At 42.2% G+C, this 16,223-nt stretch overlaps 1 protein-coding gene across 1 annotated transcript in view; it reads left to right on the forward strand.

The window, feature by feature from the left end:
* Positions 1–16,223, forward strand: part of LOC105917595 (spectrin beta chain, non-erythrocytic 1) — a 102,182-nt gene that overhangs the window by 12,187 nt on the left and 73,772 nt on the right. The gene's annotated exons all lie outside the window — the stretch shown is intronic.

Genomic DNA, 16,223 nt, shown 5'->3' on the forward strand with positions numbered 1-16,223 from the left:
TTTTCCTCTAAACCCGGTACTGGTACTGATACCGGTACCAGTACCAGTACCGGTACTGGTACTGGTACTGGTACTGGTATCAAGTCAGGAGGTTTAGGATGATTTCTAGGGAAATAAACAGGAAGTTCCTCCTCCCGTGTTTTGGTTCTGGTTCTGACTCTGTTTATCCATGTGACGTCTCATGTGCAGGAAGTGACTCCTTATATGGACTTCCTGTGCACACAGTGGGAAGCAGGCCTCTGTCCCAAATAACCAGCATCAGTTTCTCACGACTTCCAGCGTGCAGAACAGAACCAGAACCTCTGGGTCCAGTTCAGCAGCAGCTTTCTGTTGGACGGCTCAGAAATAAAGGCTCTGCTCTGTTTGTCACCCAGATCCTCCTCCATCTCCTGGTTAAAACATTTTATCTCCTCTTCCTCACACAGAGACACTGCTCCCCTCTTCCTCTCTGCTCCTCCTCCTCCTCCTCCTTCTCCTCTTCGTTCCTGCTCTGTGTCCATCGTTGGTTCTCCTCCTCTTTCTGGGTCGGAGGTTCTTTAAATTGAAGGTCAGGTCCAGGTTCTGTTGTATCGATGGTTGTAGGTTGGACTCCTGAAGCATAAAATGCTAAAATCCAGAAGAAAAAGGGATTTAATGTTGGTAAAATAAATAAATGTGAATAATTACCAGCGGCTGAACAGGAAGCTGATGCTGGTCGGCCCAAAGAGACTCATGATGAACGTCTGCAGCTGCATGTGTAGCAGCACACGCTGCCTGAGCCCTGACTGCAGCGGGTCTGGTCCGGTCCGGCTCGGTCCGGTCTGGCCCGGTCCGGTCCGGCGACCCGCGGCTCAGAGAGGGAGAACACGCCTGAGCGAACTAACAACACCGCATCAATAATTCAGGGGAAGCGATCATTTATGGATTTCCAGCTCGCTGCAGGAGGTCCACGCTGTAAAGCTCTGCTGCTTTCAGCTCTGGTGGTCTCCAGAACCACAGGTCCGCTCTGATGAGTAGAATCCTCCAGAACCACAGGTCCGCTCTGATGAGTAGAATCCTCCAGAACCACAGGTCCGCTTTGATGAGTAGAAATCCTCCAGAACCACAGAATAACTGCAGGAGAAGGTCCAGACCTGCAGTCACTGCCGGGTCAGTCCTCTGATTTAAAGTAAAGGTTCTGGTCTGAGAAACCTGGGAATAAACAGCAGATCCTCTAATTATGTATAAAGAAGTTATCAGGCAGATAATTAGGGTTAACGAGCCTTCAGACCCTCTGATTGGTTGATTGGTTGATTAGGGAGTTTGTGGTAAAAGAATAACAAATGTCTCATTTTCCATCAATGTTCTCCAATTGAAATGGTTTGAATCTGATTAATCTGTGTTAATCTGGATTAATGTGAAACCCGGAGCCAGAGTGAGGTTCTGCTGAGGTTCTACTGGGGTTCTGCTGAGGTTATGCTTGGGTTCTGCTGAGGTTCTACTGATGTTCTGCAGGGGTTCTACTCAGGTTCTGCTGAGGTTCTGCTGGGGTTCTGCTGGGGTTCTACTCAGGTTCTGCTGAGGTTCTACTGATGTTCTGCAGGGGTTCTACTCAGGTTCTACTGATGTTCTGCTGGGGTTCTGCTGATGTTCTGCTGGGGTTCTGCTGAGATTCTGCTGAAATTCTGCTGGGTTTCTGCTGGGGTTCTGCTGAGATTCTGCTGAAATTCTGCTGGGTTTCTGCTGAGGTTCTGCTGAGGTTCTGCAGAGCAGCAGCCGTGGGTCTGGCGGCTCATTCTGGGTTCTGAACTAATCGGGTCGCCTGACTGAGCTGATGTGACCACATGACTTATTGATGGCGCCGCCGGCAGCCATGTCTGTCTGGACCGCTGCCAGGAGCCGCCTCTGGGTCGGTACCGTCTGGTTTAACGCTCTGCAGCTCAGAGGTTCTGGCTCCATTCTGGTTCTGCCCGGTTCTGTCCGAGGCTGCAGGAAAACTGCTGGAAGGGAACAAAGTTAGAGTTAGAGGAACGGAGCAGCTGATGAGAGCATGGAGCAGACAGCAGGAAGTCATTAGGGGGGGGGGGGGTGTGGGGGGGGGGGGCTGTGTGTGTGTGTGTGTGTGTGTGGGGGGGGGGGGGGCTGTGTGTGTGTGTGGGGGGGGGGGTCTGCTGGGCCCGGTGACGTCATAAAACTGTTTTGTTTTTTTATTCTGCTGCAGATCTGGAGGATAAATCTGGGATGAACTCGTTGTTTTACACAAACTGAGGCAGAAATGACCAAATATTAGTTTTTCTTCTTCATTGCATCAACAGAAAAACGTAGAAAACACAGATATGTTGTTGTTGTTGTTGTTTTAAACTTGTGAAGCTGTTTTATTTTACGGGTTCCTTTAATGGGTGTGACCCGGTTAGCTGCTCTGACTTATCTGTGGACGCTGCGCCGGTTCTGAAGGAACCCATGAATCTCTGGACCATAAAACTACATTTATGTTTCATCCTGAGAGGAAAATCCACCAGAAACCAGAAAACAAAAAACTGATCCAGGACAGGTTCAGACGGTCCAGTCAGACGGTCCAATCAGACGGCAGCATGTCTCATTTCATTCAGCTCTGATGCAGGTTCTGAGGTTCTGGCCCGCCAAAGATCCAGTTGGTCCAACAGTTCAGCCATCTTCACGCCCATCCTGTTCTACGTTCTAACTTTCCTTCACTTCTAGGACCTGCAACAGAACCACCTGCAGTCGGGTCAGAAGGTTCTCCCTGTAAATCGGGTCCTGACCCGGTCCAAGTTCACTCCCTGTAAAAACTTTAAGGCTCGGTTTGTCAGCTTCCTGCAGGGTTCTGGAGAACCTCTGTGCAGAATAACAGATGTACTGTAAATGATTCTGGAAGCGTTCTCTCTCTAGAACCAGCTGGTGGCAGACGGCGGCCCGTCAGAACCGTCAGTCAGCCTAGTGAAGCTCAGAACCAGTAAACACAGCAGATCCACTCAGTCCTTTTCTTTATTTAACTGTTTTATTCATTTATTACTGTAGTTTTATTAATAATTTATTACTGTAGTTTTATTAATAATTTATTACTGTAGTTTTATTAATAATTTATTACTGTAGTTTTATTAATAATTTATTACTGTAGTTTTATTAATAATTTATTACTGTAGTTTTTATTAATAATTTATTACTGTAGTTTTATTAATAATTAATCTATGGAGTGTTTTATTCCCACTGGGGAATAATCGTTACTCCTCTTTGATCCAGGATGGATTCTCGGGTAGAAGCGTGTTTTCCTGCTGCTGCAGATCAGATGTTAACAGATGGAAAGCAGGTCATCCCTCTCTCTCCCCCTCTGATCCATTCTCTGCTCGCCCCCCCTCCCTGTCGCTCGCCCCCTCCTCCCTCCCTCTCCTCTGTCCCGTGATCTCATCCTCTCTGACTGCTGACACATTCCTGCGCTCTCAGCCTTTTATTCCTCCCCTCTTTGTTATCAGGAGCGTGCTGCTGCAGCTCACAGGCAGGAAGTGACCCACTGTGGAACCGCTTAGTCCGTCTGGGTCTCTGGTGGGAATCCACAGTTAGCTCATGACGCCCAGAGACGCTGCTGCAAGAGGAAAACAGGCAGATCGTGCCGTCATGCGTAGTATTATTATTATAATTATTATTATAATTATTACACTCTTAAAGAAGCTTTAAGAGTTTTCTCAGTCAAACTGACTTGAGTTTATTTCTACATCAGATGTCATTATACCAGGAGAACAGCTCTGACTGCAACCAGTCAGGGTTATTCAAACTGTTCAGGTCCAGTACCATCCGGTCCGGTTCAGTCCAGGAAGTTAAAATACACTTTAGTTAGATTCAGTTAACAAGGAGAAAGCTATAAGTGTATAAAAATGTCCACCTTTCACAGATAAAACACTTCAGTTAATAAACCTTAAAACATTAAAACATGAATAAAAGGCTAAACAGCAAATTAAATTATATAGATGATGAAAAAAAAAATACATCAAAGTTTAGAAGTAAAGATGCGTTTAAAGTGTCCAGCTTCCATAGATGGTCAAATGTCAGGATCCAGCTGATCGCAGCAATCCCTCATCCACAGCAAGCACGAGGCGACGGTGGAGGAAAAAACTTCCTTTTAACAGAAACAGTGTTCTGTAGAACGTTCTGCATTCAGAAGGGATGTTCTGCAGACTTGGTTGGAACCAGTGAGTTCTTCCCTCTGGAACCAGCTGACCCATTCTCTCCTGACGTCTGACATAAAAAGCTCATCTTCCTCCTCACTGGATGGTCTTCAGACCCACAATCTGAGAGACGGTTGTGGGTTAAAATCCCAGCAGGACAGGAAGTCCTCAGAGATCCTCAGACCTTCTATCTGGTACCAACAACCACGGGATGTTCACCTTGATCTTCATCTTCATTCTGATGCTCAGTTTGAACTTCAGCAGGTTGTCTTCATCACCTTCAGGTGAAGAGCTGAGTTGCTGCCTTCTGATTGGCTGATTGGCTGTTTGTCTTAACGAGCCGTTTAGAAGGTGCCACTCTATGTTTATGTGGACATATGTTGGTACCAGGTGTGAAGATGAGCCTGAGGCACCGTTCAGATCAACAGAACTTCCAGAAGGCTCCATCTACGCTCTGCTTCATGTGGAAACATCTAGAACCAGTAACCAGGAGTTACTCTGTGGGGAACAGGTAGTTAGATGAGAGAGAGCATTCAGAACCATTTAACAGACATGGGTCATCAGAACATCAGGAGCTGAGCTCTGGTTGGGAACCTAAAGCATCAGAAAGTGATCAGAACCAGAGGTTCTGTCATTGAGCTGAAAGCATGTCGTCTGGTTCTGGTTTCTGGTCCAATCCTGACGGCTGTTTGTGGAACAGGAAGTTCTCTGTGGTTCTGGTGTCCATCCAGCCTGCAGATAAAAGGATGAGTACTTTATATCACCAGGTTCTGTTGTTACATCTTCAGGTTCTGTTCTCCTTCAGTACTTTACGGCTACACTTTGGACCAGAACCTGTTGGATCCAGACCCTGTTGACAGATAATCTTCATGTGGAAACATTTTTTAATATATTTTCCTCCCTAAAACTGAAGAACGTTTCTGAATCAGAACCAACAGAACACGTCTCTACAGTCTGGCCAGGTTCTGATGAACCACAGGGGGGTTTGATGCGTCTGTTGGATCAGAACCAGTCGGACTCCCTCGGCTGTGTGATGAGGTTTTACTGTCCTCACCCTGATCTGAGGACAGACGTGGGACACAGACTGGTCTCCTTCCTCTGAGAGGTCCGATCGGGTCGAGAAGTTAAAGCTCCAGAACACATCTGCAGTCGCGGAGCCTCAGCCGGCCAGCGGGCGGTGGGCGGAGCCTCAGCCGGTCATGTGATTCTGCCTGAGTTCGTCCTCTGACATCATGGCGTTCCTCACAGGAAGGAGGAAAGATGATGAGATGAATCAGGATGATGAGAGGAGAGCAGCAGAACCGGCCGGGTCAGACTGAAACACGACGGAACAAAGACCCAGAAGGTTCTGTGGTCAGAGCGTGAGAACATCAGCCGGTCGTGTCTCAGTTATCTATTGATTGATCATGGTAACCATAGCAGCACTAAGCGCATTAGCAGATAAACCAATTAAAGGCAGCAGAGATGCTGACCGCCCTGCAGAGACTCTGAGAGGAGCTGCTGTTCTGAAGGTTCTGACCCGGTTCTGACGGGTTCTCCTGCTGCTGAACGTAAAGCACATTGTGAGCTTAGAACAATAAGAAGGGGACGACTGAGTCACGTCATGATTACAGGGCAGCGGCTGCGTGGGTCGCCCACATGTTGGCTTCCTTTGTCTCTGATCAAAGAGCTTTTAGCGTGACGATTAAATCACGTCTGACATTTAAACTCCTGCTGCTCGTCTCTCTGTGCACACATCAGTCCAGATGTTCCTGTTCTAACCGGGTCTGAACTCAGTTAATCATTGTCTTCAGCTCTGACTGGATCCGGTTACTATAAAAACCAGGAGTCTGGTCCACACCCTGCCGGGGAACCTGATTGGCTGTGGGCTGGACGTTGGCTCAGGTACCGATCTGTTTCCAGAACCAGGACCAGGTGTGAGTGAAGAGCATCACATCATCAGCGTATGCGTAGATCCAGAGACGGGTCTGCTTCCTGCTGATGTTCTCCTGTTCTCTGTACCTGAGGCTGGTTCCATGTGTTCTGCTGTTTGGGTCACTCTCCTGGTTCCTGACAGGTAGATTTAATCTGGGGGGAGCAGAACTGTAACCTGAGCTGTGAAACAAGGAAGTGAACCTCTAAACCGTCAGCAGCCTGGAGAGGAAGTCATGCGGAAGTTTTTAATTCAATAAAATTTAATTTATACAGCGCCAATCATATTATACATATTGGTCAAAGATTTCCTATATAAGGGAACCAGTTGATTGCTTCAAAGTCCCGACAAGCAGCATTCACTCCTCCTGAAAGAGCGTAGAGCCACAGTGGACAGTCGTCTGCATTGTTGATGGCTTTGCAGCAATCCCTCATACTGAGCATGCATGAAGCGACAGTGGAGAGGAAAACTCCCCTTTAACAGGGAGGAGAACCTCCAGCAGAACCAGAACCAGGCTCAGTGTGAACGCTCATCTGCCTCCACCCACTGGGGCTTAGAGAAGACAGAGCAGAGACACAGAAAGCTCAGAAGCTCACATTGACCCAGGAGTACTTTCTATGTTAGATGGTAGTAGCGGGTGAGCCGTCTTCTCTGGATGATGTCACAGTTAACAGAACGCCAGACCAGGTGTACCTACTATGAAGAAAAAAGAGAGAGAACAGAAAGTTAAAGCTGAAATGACATCAGTCATTTCAATGTAATGCATAATTGGAGAGCATTAGAACTCAGTAGAGTGAGAGAAATATTTTTTTACAGGTTTTAAAGGTTCTACAGCCAATCTGAAGGAAACATCCAGAACCATGTGAGCTGGAGGAGAACCTGCTGCCCTCAGGTCTGATGAACACCTGTAGGGTCCAGACCAGCCCAGGTAAAGGCTGGAGAGCAGATGATGCTCCTGCTGGCTGCAGAATCTGCTGCTCTGCCTCTGGGTTCTGGTTCTGCTGGTCTCGGGTCAGAACGCTGCTGCTGTCCTACTTGGCTCAGCGTGGCCCAGTTAGAGCTGCAGTGATGGATGATCGCCTCCTCCGCCCCAGTTCTGCAGAACCGGCAGTGTATCAGTGTGCTAGCTGCTTGGAGCGCTGCAGTGACGGCTGAGGTGACCTCCATCAGAACCGAAGGCTGAACTGGTTCTGATCCGAGGAGCTGCTCTCACTTCTGCCTCATTTCTCATGCATCCTGCTGCAGAACCGTGGTTCTGACTGTCTGTTTTCAGCTCCCTGATGGTTCTGGATGTGTTCTGTGCCTTTTACAGGTTTTTAACTCGGGTTCAGAACTCTGGGTCCGGATGCAGCTGCTTTCTCCATCAGGTCTGCACAGAGACTCTGGTTCTGTTAATTCCTGAAAAGGTTCTGCAGCTCGGCAGCTTCCCGCTCCGATGCGAGCGCCGCCGGGTCGGTGCGGCGCCGTGTGGGAGTGAGGCTCGCTGAATGGCGGGTCTGGAGAGCAGCAGCGTGGGAGTCCGAACGCAGCGTGGGATTCTGCAGCGCTGCGTTGCCATGGCGATCAATTGATGCTTGAAGGAGAAAAGTGTGAGAGGGAATGCAGAGAACCTGACCGGGTTTACAGGCGGTTCTGACTCTGACCGGGTTTACAGGCGGTTCTGATCCTGACCGGGTATACAGGCGGTTCTGATCCTGACCCGGTTTACAGGCGGTTCTGATGTGGTTCCCCCTCTGAAATGGGCCGTTTTAAACCGGACCTCTGATGTTAGAAAGGTTTTGCAGGCGGTTCTGATCCTGACCGGGTTTACAGGCGGTTCTGGTCCTGACCGGGTTTACAGGTGGTTCTGATCCTGACTGGGTTTGCAGGCGGTTCTGATCCTGACCGGGTTTACAGGCGGTTCTAGTCCTGACCGGGTTTACTGGCGGTTCTGATCCTGACCGGGTTTACAGGCGGTTCTGATCCTGACTCTGGGTTTACAGGCAGTTCTGATGTGGTTCCCCCTCTGAAATGGGCCGTTTTAAACCGGGTTTCTGATGTTAGAAAGGTTCTGCAGGCGGTTCTGATCCTGACCGGGTTTACAGGCGGTTCTGGTACCAGAAGGAAGCGCTGTGGGGAAGTTCTGGCGTCTGCTGGACCTTCAGGTCCGTCTCTAAAACGATTCATGGCGGCGCTGCTCGGCCTCTCCAGTCGGGTCTTTGTGGCGCCGTCAGCAGCTAGATGAGTGGGTTCTGCCCCAGTGCATGCTGGGACAGCTGTAACCATGGAGACCTGGCTTTTTACTGGATAATGTCTGCTTTTACTGAGGACAGGGAGAGAGAGCAGCAGAGACGGATCAGTGTGACCCACTGGGTCAGCTGACCCGTCTCTCTGGTTCTGGAGAAGCTGAGATTATAACTCTGATTTATAGTAAAAACCAGACGGTCCATCTGTAGACTAAACTTATGTAATCACACCAGGAGGCGTCATCCAGGCTGAGGTTCTGGTTCTGGAGGGGAAAGTGTTTGCAGAACTTCTCTAATGCTGAGCCTTGGGTCCATGTGGAGGTTGCAGCGTATTTTCCACATGCTGGTCTGTGGGGGAGTCAGAGGAGGAGGAGGCGCCTGTCAGGCATTAATCCTTCAGCTGCGAGGAGGAGGAGGAGGAGGAGGAGGAGGAGGAGGAGGAGGAGGAGGAGGAGGAGGAGGAGGACGAGGAGGTCCAACTGGACTCGTTCCTGAGAGGCGAGGAGTTCTGGTAGAACAGGAGGTGCTGGGGGATCAGAGGGGATTAAAAACTGCCTTGGTTCTGATTAAAAAGCCTCAGAGGAAAAAAAGAATCCCTGCTGTGAGACTAGACCAGGATCAGATGCTTTCTGGTTGTCTGGGTGCAGCAGTGATGCATCCTGGGAAATGTAGGCTCCAGCAGAGTGTTACCTTTCAGAGTCAGAGTTGAAGGAGCAGCGTTTGGGTAAAACGAGGTGATCCGCTCTGGGTTCTGCTGTGTTTTATTTTGAAAGGTCGAATCAGCCATCCATCACGCCTCCTTCCTGCTCCACCTTTCCTCAGATATTAATAACTTTCCTCAGATATTAATAACTTTCCTCAGATATTAATAACTTTCCTCAGATGTTAATAACTTTCCTCAGATGTTAATAACTTTACTCATATATTAATAACTTTACTCAGATGTTAATAACTTTACTCATATATTAATAACTTTACTCAGATGTTAATAACTTTACTCATATATTAATAACTTTACTCATATATTAATAACTTTCCTCAGACATTAATAACTTTCCTCAGATGTTAATAACTTTACTCATATATTAATAACTTTCCTCAGATATTAATAACTTTACTCAGATGTTAATAACTTTCCTCAGATGTTAATAACTTTACTCATATATTAATAACTTTACTCAGATGTTAATAACTTTACTCATATATTAATAACTTTACTCATATGTTAATAACTTTACTCAGATATTAATAACTTTACTCAGATGTTAATAACTTTACTCAGATATTAATAACTTTACTCAGATATTAATAACTTTCCTCAGACATTAATAACTTTACTCAGATATTAATAACTTTACTCAGACATTAATAACTTTACTCAGATATTAATAACTTTACTCAGACATTAATAACTTTACTCAGATATTAATAACTTTACTCAGACATTAATAACTTTACTCAGATATTAATAACTTTCCTCAGATATTAATAACTTTACTCAGATATCAATAACTTTTCTCAGATATTAATAACTTTACTCAGATATTAAAAACTTTACTCAGATATTAATGACTTTCCTCAGATATTAGTAACTTTACTCAGATGTTAATAACTTTACTCAGATATTAATAACTTTACTCAGATATGAATAACTTTACTCAGATATTAATAACTTTACTCAGATATTAATAACTTTACTCAGATATTAGTAACTTTACTCAGATATTAATAACTTTACTCAGATATTAGTAACTTTACTCAGATGTTAATAACTTTACTCAGATGTTAATAACTTTACTCAGATATGAATAACTTTACTCAGATATTAATAACTTTACTCAGATATGAATAACTTTACTCAGATATTAATGACTTTCCTCAGATATTAATGACTTCCCTCAGATATTAGTAACTTTACTCAGATGTTAATAACTTTACTCAGATATTAATAACTTTACTCAGATATGAATAACTTTACTCAGATATTAATAACTTTACTCAGACATTAGTAACTTTACTCAGATATTAATAACTTTACTCAGATATTAATAACTTTACTCAGATATTAATAACTTTACTCAGATATTAATAACTTTACTCAGACATTAGTAACTTTACTCATATATTAATGACTTTCCTCAGACATTAATAACTTTCCTCAGATGTTAATAACTTTACTCATATATTAATAACTTTCCTCAGATGTTAATAACTTTACTTAGATGTTAATAACTTTACTCAGATATTAATAACTTTACTCAGATATTAATAACTTTACTCATATATTAATAACTTTACTCAGATGTTAATAACTTTACTCATATATTAATAACTTTACTCAGATGTTAATAACTTTACTCATATATTAATAACTTTACTCATATATTAATAACTTTACTCAGATGTTAATAACTTTCCTCAGATGTTAATAACTTTACTCATAGATTAACTTTACTCAGATGTTAATAACTTTACTCATATATTAATAACTTTACTCAGATATTAATAACTTTCCTCAGATGTTAATAACTTTACTCAGATATTAATAACTTTACTCAGATATTAATAACTTTCCTCAGACATTAATAACTTTACTCAGATATTAATAACTTTACTCAGATATTAATAACTTTACTCAGACATTAATAACTTTACTCAGACATTAGTAACTTTACTCAGACATTAATAACTTTCCTCAGATATTAGTAACTTTCCTCAGATATTAATAACTTTACTCAGATATTAATAACTTTACTCAGATATTAGTAACTTTCCTCAGATATTAGTAACTTTCCTCAGATATTAATAACTTTACTCAGATATTAATAACTTTCCTCAGATATTAGTAACTTTCCTCAGATATTAATAACTTTACTCAGATATTAATAACTTTACTCAGATATGAATAACTTTCCTCAGATATTAATAACTTTACTCAGACATTAGTAACTTTACTCAGACATTAGTAACTTTACTCAGATATTAATAACTTTACTCAGATATTAATAACTTTCCTCAGACATTAATAACTTTCCTCAGATATTAATAACTTTACTCATATATTAATAACTTTACTCAGATGTTAATAACTTTACTCATATATTAATAACTTTACTCAGATGTTAATAACTTTACTCATATATTAATAACTTTACTCATATATTAATAACTTTACTCAGATATTAAAAACTTTACTCAGATATTAATGACTTTCCTCAGATATTAATAACTTTACTCAGATGTTAATAACTTTACTCAGATGTTAATAACTTTCCTCAGATGTTAATAACTTTACTCATATATTAACTTTACTCAGATGTTAATAACTTTACTCATATATTAATAACTTTACTCAGATATTAATAACTTTCCTCAGACATTAATAACTTTACTCAGATATTAATAACTTTACTCAGATATTAATAACTTTACTCAGACATTAATAACTTTACTCAGATATTAATAACGTTACTCAGACATTAATAACTTTACTCAGATATTAATAACTTTACTCAGACATTAATAACTTTACTCAGATATTAGTAACTTTACTCAGATATTAATAACTTTCCTCAGATATTAATAACTTTACTCAGATGTTAATAACTTTACTCATATATTAATAACTTTCCTCAGATGTTAATAACTTTACTCAGATGTTAATAACTTTACTCAGATATTAGTAACTTTCCTCAGATATTAATAACTTTCCTCAGACATTAATAACTTTCCTCAGATATTAGTAACGTTCCTCAGATATTAATAACTTTACTCAGATATTAATAACTTTACTCAGATATTAGTAACTTTCCTCAGATATTAATAACTTTCCTCAGATATTAATAACTTTACTCAGATATTAATAACTTTACTCAGATATTAATAACTTTCCTCAGATATGAATAACTTTACTCAGATATTAATAACTTTACTCAGACATTAGTAACTTTACTCAGATATTAATGACTTTCCTCAGATATTAATAACTTTCCTCAGATATTAATAACTTTACTCAGATATGAATAACTCTACTCAGATATTAATGACTTTACTCAGATATGAATAACTTTACTCAGATATTAATAACTTTACTCAGATATGAATAACTTTACTCAGATATTTATAACTTTACTCAGATATTAATAACTTTCCTCAGACATTAATAACTTTCCTCAGATATTAGTAACGTTCCTCAGATATTAATAACTTTACTCAGATATTAATAACTTTCCTCAGATATTAATAACTTTGCTCAGATATTAATAACTTTCCTCAGATATTAATAACTTTACTCAGACATTAGTAACTTTACTCAGATATTAATGACTTTCCTCAGATATTAATAACTTTCCTCAGATATTAATAACTTTACTCAGATATGAATAACTCTACTCAGATATTAATAACTTTACTCAGACATTAATAACTTTACTCAGATATCAATAACTTTACTCAGACATTAATAACTTTACTCAGATATTAGTAACTTTACTCAGATGTTAATAACTTTCCTCAGATATTAGTAACTTTCCTCAGACATTAGTAACTTTACTCAGATATTAATAACTTTACTCAGATATTAATAACTTTCCTCAGATATTAATAACTTTCCTCAGATATTAGTAACTTTCCTCAGATATTAGTAACTTTACTCAGATGTTAATAACTTTCCTCAGATATTAGTAACTTTCCTCAGACATTAGTAACTTTACTCAGATATTAATAACTTTACTCAGATATTAATAACTTTACTCAGATATTAATAACTTTCCTCAGATATTAGTAACTTTACTCAGACATTAGTAACTTTACTCAGATATTAATAACTTTACTCAGATATTAATAACTTTCCTCAGATATTAGTAACTTTACTCAGATGTTAATAACTTTACTCAGATATTAATAACTTTACTCAGATATGAATAACTTTACTCAGATATTAATAACTTTACTCAGACATTAGTAACTTTACTCAGATATTAATAACTTTACTCAGACATTAGTAACTTTACTCAGATATTAATAACTTTACTCAGATATTAATAACTTTACTCAGACATTAGTAACTTTACTCATATATTAATGACTTTCCTCAGACATTAATAACTTTCCTCAGATGTTAATAACTTTACTCATATATTAATAACTTTCCTCAGATGTTAATAACTTTACTCAGATGTTAATAACTTTACTCAGATATTAATAACTTTCCTCAGATATTAATAACTTTCCTCAGACATTAATAACTTTCCTCAGATATTAGTAACGTTCCTCAGATATTAATAACTTTACTCAGATATTAATAACTTTCCTCAGATATTAATAACTTTGCTCAGATATTAATAACTTTCCTCAGATATTAATAACTTTACTCAGACATTAGTAACTTTACTCAGACATTAATGACTTTCCTCAGATATTAATGACTTTCCTCAGATATTAATAACTTTACTCAGATATGAATAACTCTACTCAGATATTAATGACTTTACTCAGATATTAATAACTTTACTCAGATAATAATAACTTTACTCAGATATTAATAACTTTACTCAGATATGAATAACTTTACTCAGATATTTATAACTTTACTCAGATATTTATAACTTTCCTCAGATATTAATAACTTTCCTCAGATATTATCTTTTCTCAGATATTAATAACTTTACTCAGATATTAATAACTTTACTCAGATATTAATGACTTTACTCAGATATTAATAACTTTACTCAGACACCGTCTGCAGCCTCTTCTCTCCACATGCACACGTCACCACAGACTGGTGACTGAATGTTGTATGGTTGGTGGCGGATGGAGCGACGCTCTGGTCCTCAGGTCTGAACATCTGGATCAGCAGCTGGAGACTGAAGAACCTGTGAAGGTTTCTGCTGCTCCAGGAGGAAGTTATTCTGCTTCCCTCCTGTTTTATGAGCTCAGACGCTAACGCAGGAAATAAGCTGCTGACCAGCTGCAGCGTCGTATGCGAAGCTTCAATAAAAACCTGGAATGCTGCTTTGCTTTTATTTTGCTGCTACTGAAGCAGACAGGCTGGTGATCTAGGTTTTCTAGATCTATAACCCTCAGCAGCACCTGCTCCAGGTGGAGTCAGACACCTGGAGAGAGAATGGACTAACCTAGACTCAGAGCAGGAGAAATACCTGGTTCTGGTTTGGGGAGACCCAGTTTTGGTCAGAACTGGTTCTGGTCGCCCCCATCGGTACCGCTGCAGACGGACGGGTCGGTCCTGCAGTCACAGTCTGATTCCTCTGGTCCAGAGCAGCAGAGGTAGCCGTGATCTCTTCAGATGATGTCATCCTTCCTGCATCTCTCAGCATCTCTGCGTCCGGCAGCGACACACGTCCCCTGTTGTCATGACTCCATCTCTGTGTCTGTGTGTGTGTGTGTGTGTCTGTGTGTGTGTGTGTGTGTGTTTTCTGCCTGGTGTCGCGTTGTGTTCCTCCTCTAACAACACAAACGCTGTCGGCGTCCCAGCAGGAGCGTATTTTTAGCGTAGCAACACCAGCAGCTCCGTGCTGACTGGTTGCTGAGCTCTGAGTGGGCGGCGGTCCACCAGCTCTCCCAGTTTGGTTCAGAGGATCACTTCCTGCTCTGAGAGACGGCCCGTCTGATTGGACGGTTTAAACATCAGAACCATCAGGTGTCCTGACGTCCCTCCGTCTCCTCAGGACCCAGACGTTAAGTTTCCTACGACAGTGAATGCATCACAGCGTCTCACTCATAGAGGCTCATCTATTTAATGCAGCTCAGCTCATTCTGGTACCTGGTGTTCAAACCGGACCTTCAGCAGGTCCAGATGTTCTGTAAACTAGACGTGATGTTTGTCCTCCACCTGTCAAAGCAGGAGGAACGTCTGCAGGCTCAGATCTGACCTGAGATCAGCCGCTGCTGTCCGTCTGAGTCGTGCTGCTGTTTGCTGACGGAGCGGCTCTAGATGTGGAGCGACTGATCCTCTGCTCACCTGCCAGGATCCATCAGAACCGCCGCAGTTAGACACCTGCAGCAGCAGAGACACCTGCAGCAGAGACACCTGCAGCAGAGACACCTGCAGCAGCAGAGATACCTGCAGCAGCAGAGACACCTGCAGTTGACACACCTGTAGGATGCTTCATTGTGTCCTGCAGCAGAGAGAGAGACACCTGCAGCAGCAGAGAGAGACACCTGCAGGATGCTTCATTGTGTCCTGCAGCAGCAGAGACACCTGCAGCAGCAGAGACACCTGCAGCAGCAGAGAGAGACACCTGCAGGATGCTTCATTGTGTCCTGCAGCAGCAGAGACACCTGCAGCAGCAGAGACACCTGCAGCAGCAGACACACCTGCAGCAGAGAGACACCTGCAGCAGAGACACACCTGCAGCAGAGACACCTGCAGGATGCTTCATGGTGTCCTCCAGCTGACCAGAGGACAGATTCAGGTCCTGAACGTCTTCTTCCTGTTTAAAACGACGCAGCAACAAGCAGCCAGGAGGCTCCAGCTCTGCTGCTGCTTTCCTCTGCAGCATCTGACCTTTTCATCGGCAGTTTAACCACCAGGATGCTTCAAAGTTTTGTAAAGTGGAGCTAATGTTGCCTAGCAACAGGATTTACTGTTGTTAGTGTTTCTCTGCTGGAGATCAGCCGCTGAAGGCCTCCAGCTGCAGCCCTGCAGTCCTGGAGCCCAGGCTGAAGGCTGAAGGCTGAAGGCTGAAGGCTGCTGCTTCATTCCTCAGTCTGGAACCAGAACGTCTTGGTCCGCTCTGAGGTGCTGCAGCGACGTGGTTCCACCAGCAGGGGGCAGCGTCCTCACAGCGTTGAGGAACAGCTGAACTAGGCTGCAGCCAATCAATACATTTGCTCTGCTCCATTCTTCTCTCCAGCTTTGCTGCAGCTTGTTGAGCGTTATGCTCAGCTCTCTGAAGCGTTCCAGTCATGCTGAGGTCTGGACTTTGACTA

Source organism: Fundulus heteroclitus, chromosome 22 (genome assembly GCF_011125445.2).
Source record: "Fundulus heteroclitus isolate FHET01 chromosome 22, MU-UCD_Fhet_4.1, whole genome shotgun sequence".
Lineage (NCBI taxonomy): Eukaryota > Metazoa > Chordata > Actinopteri > Cyprinodontiformes > Fundulidae > Fundulus > Fundulus heteroclitus.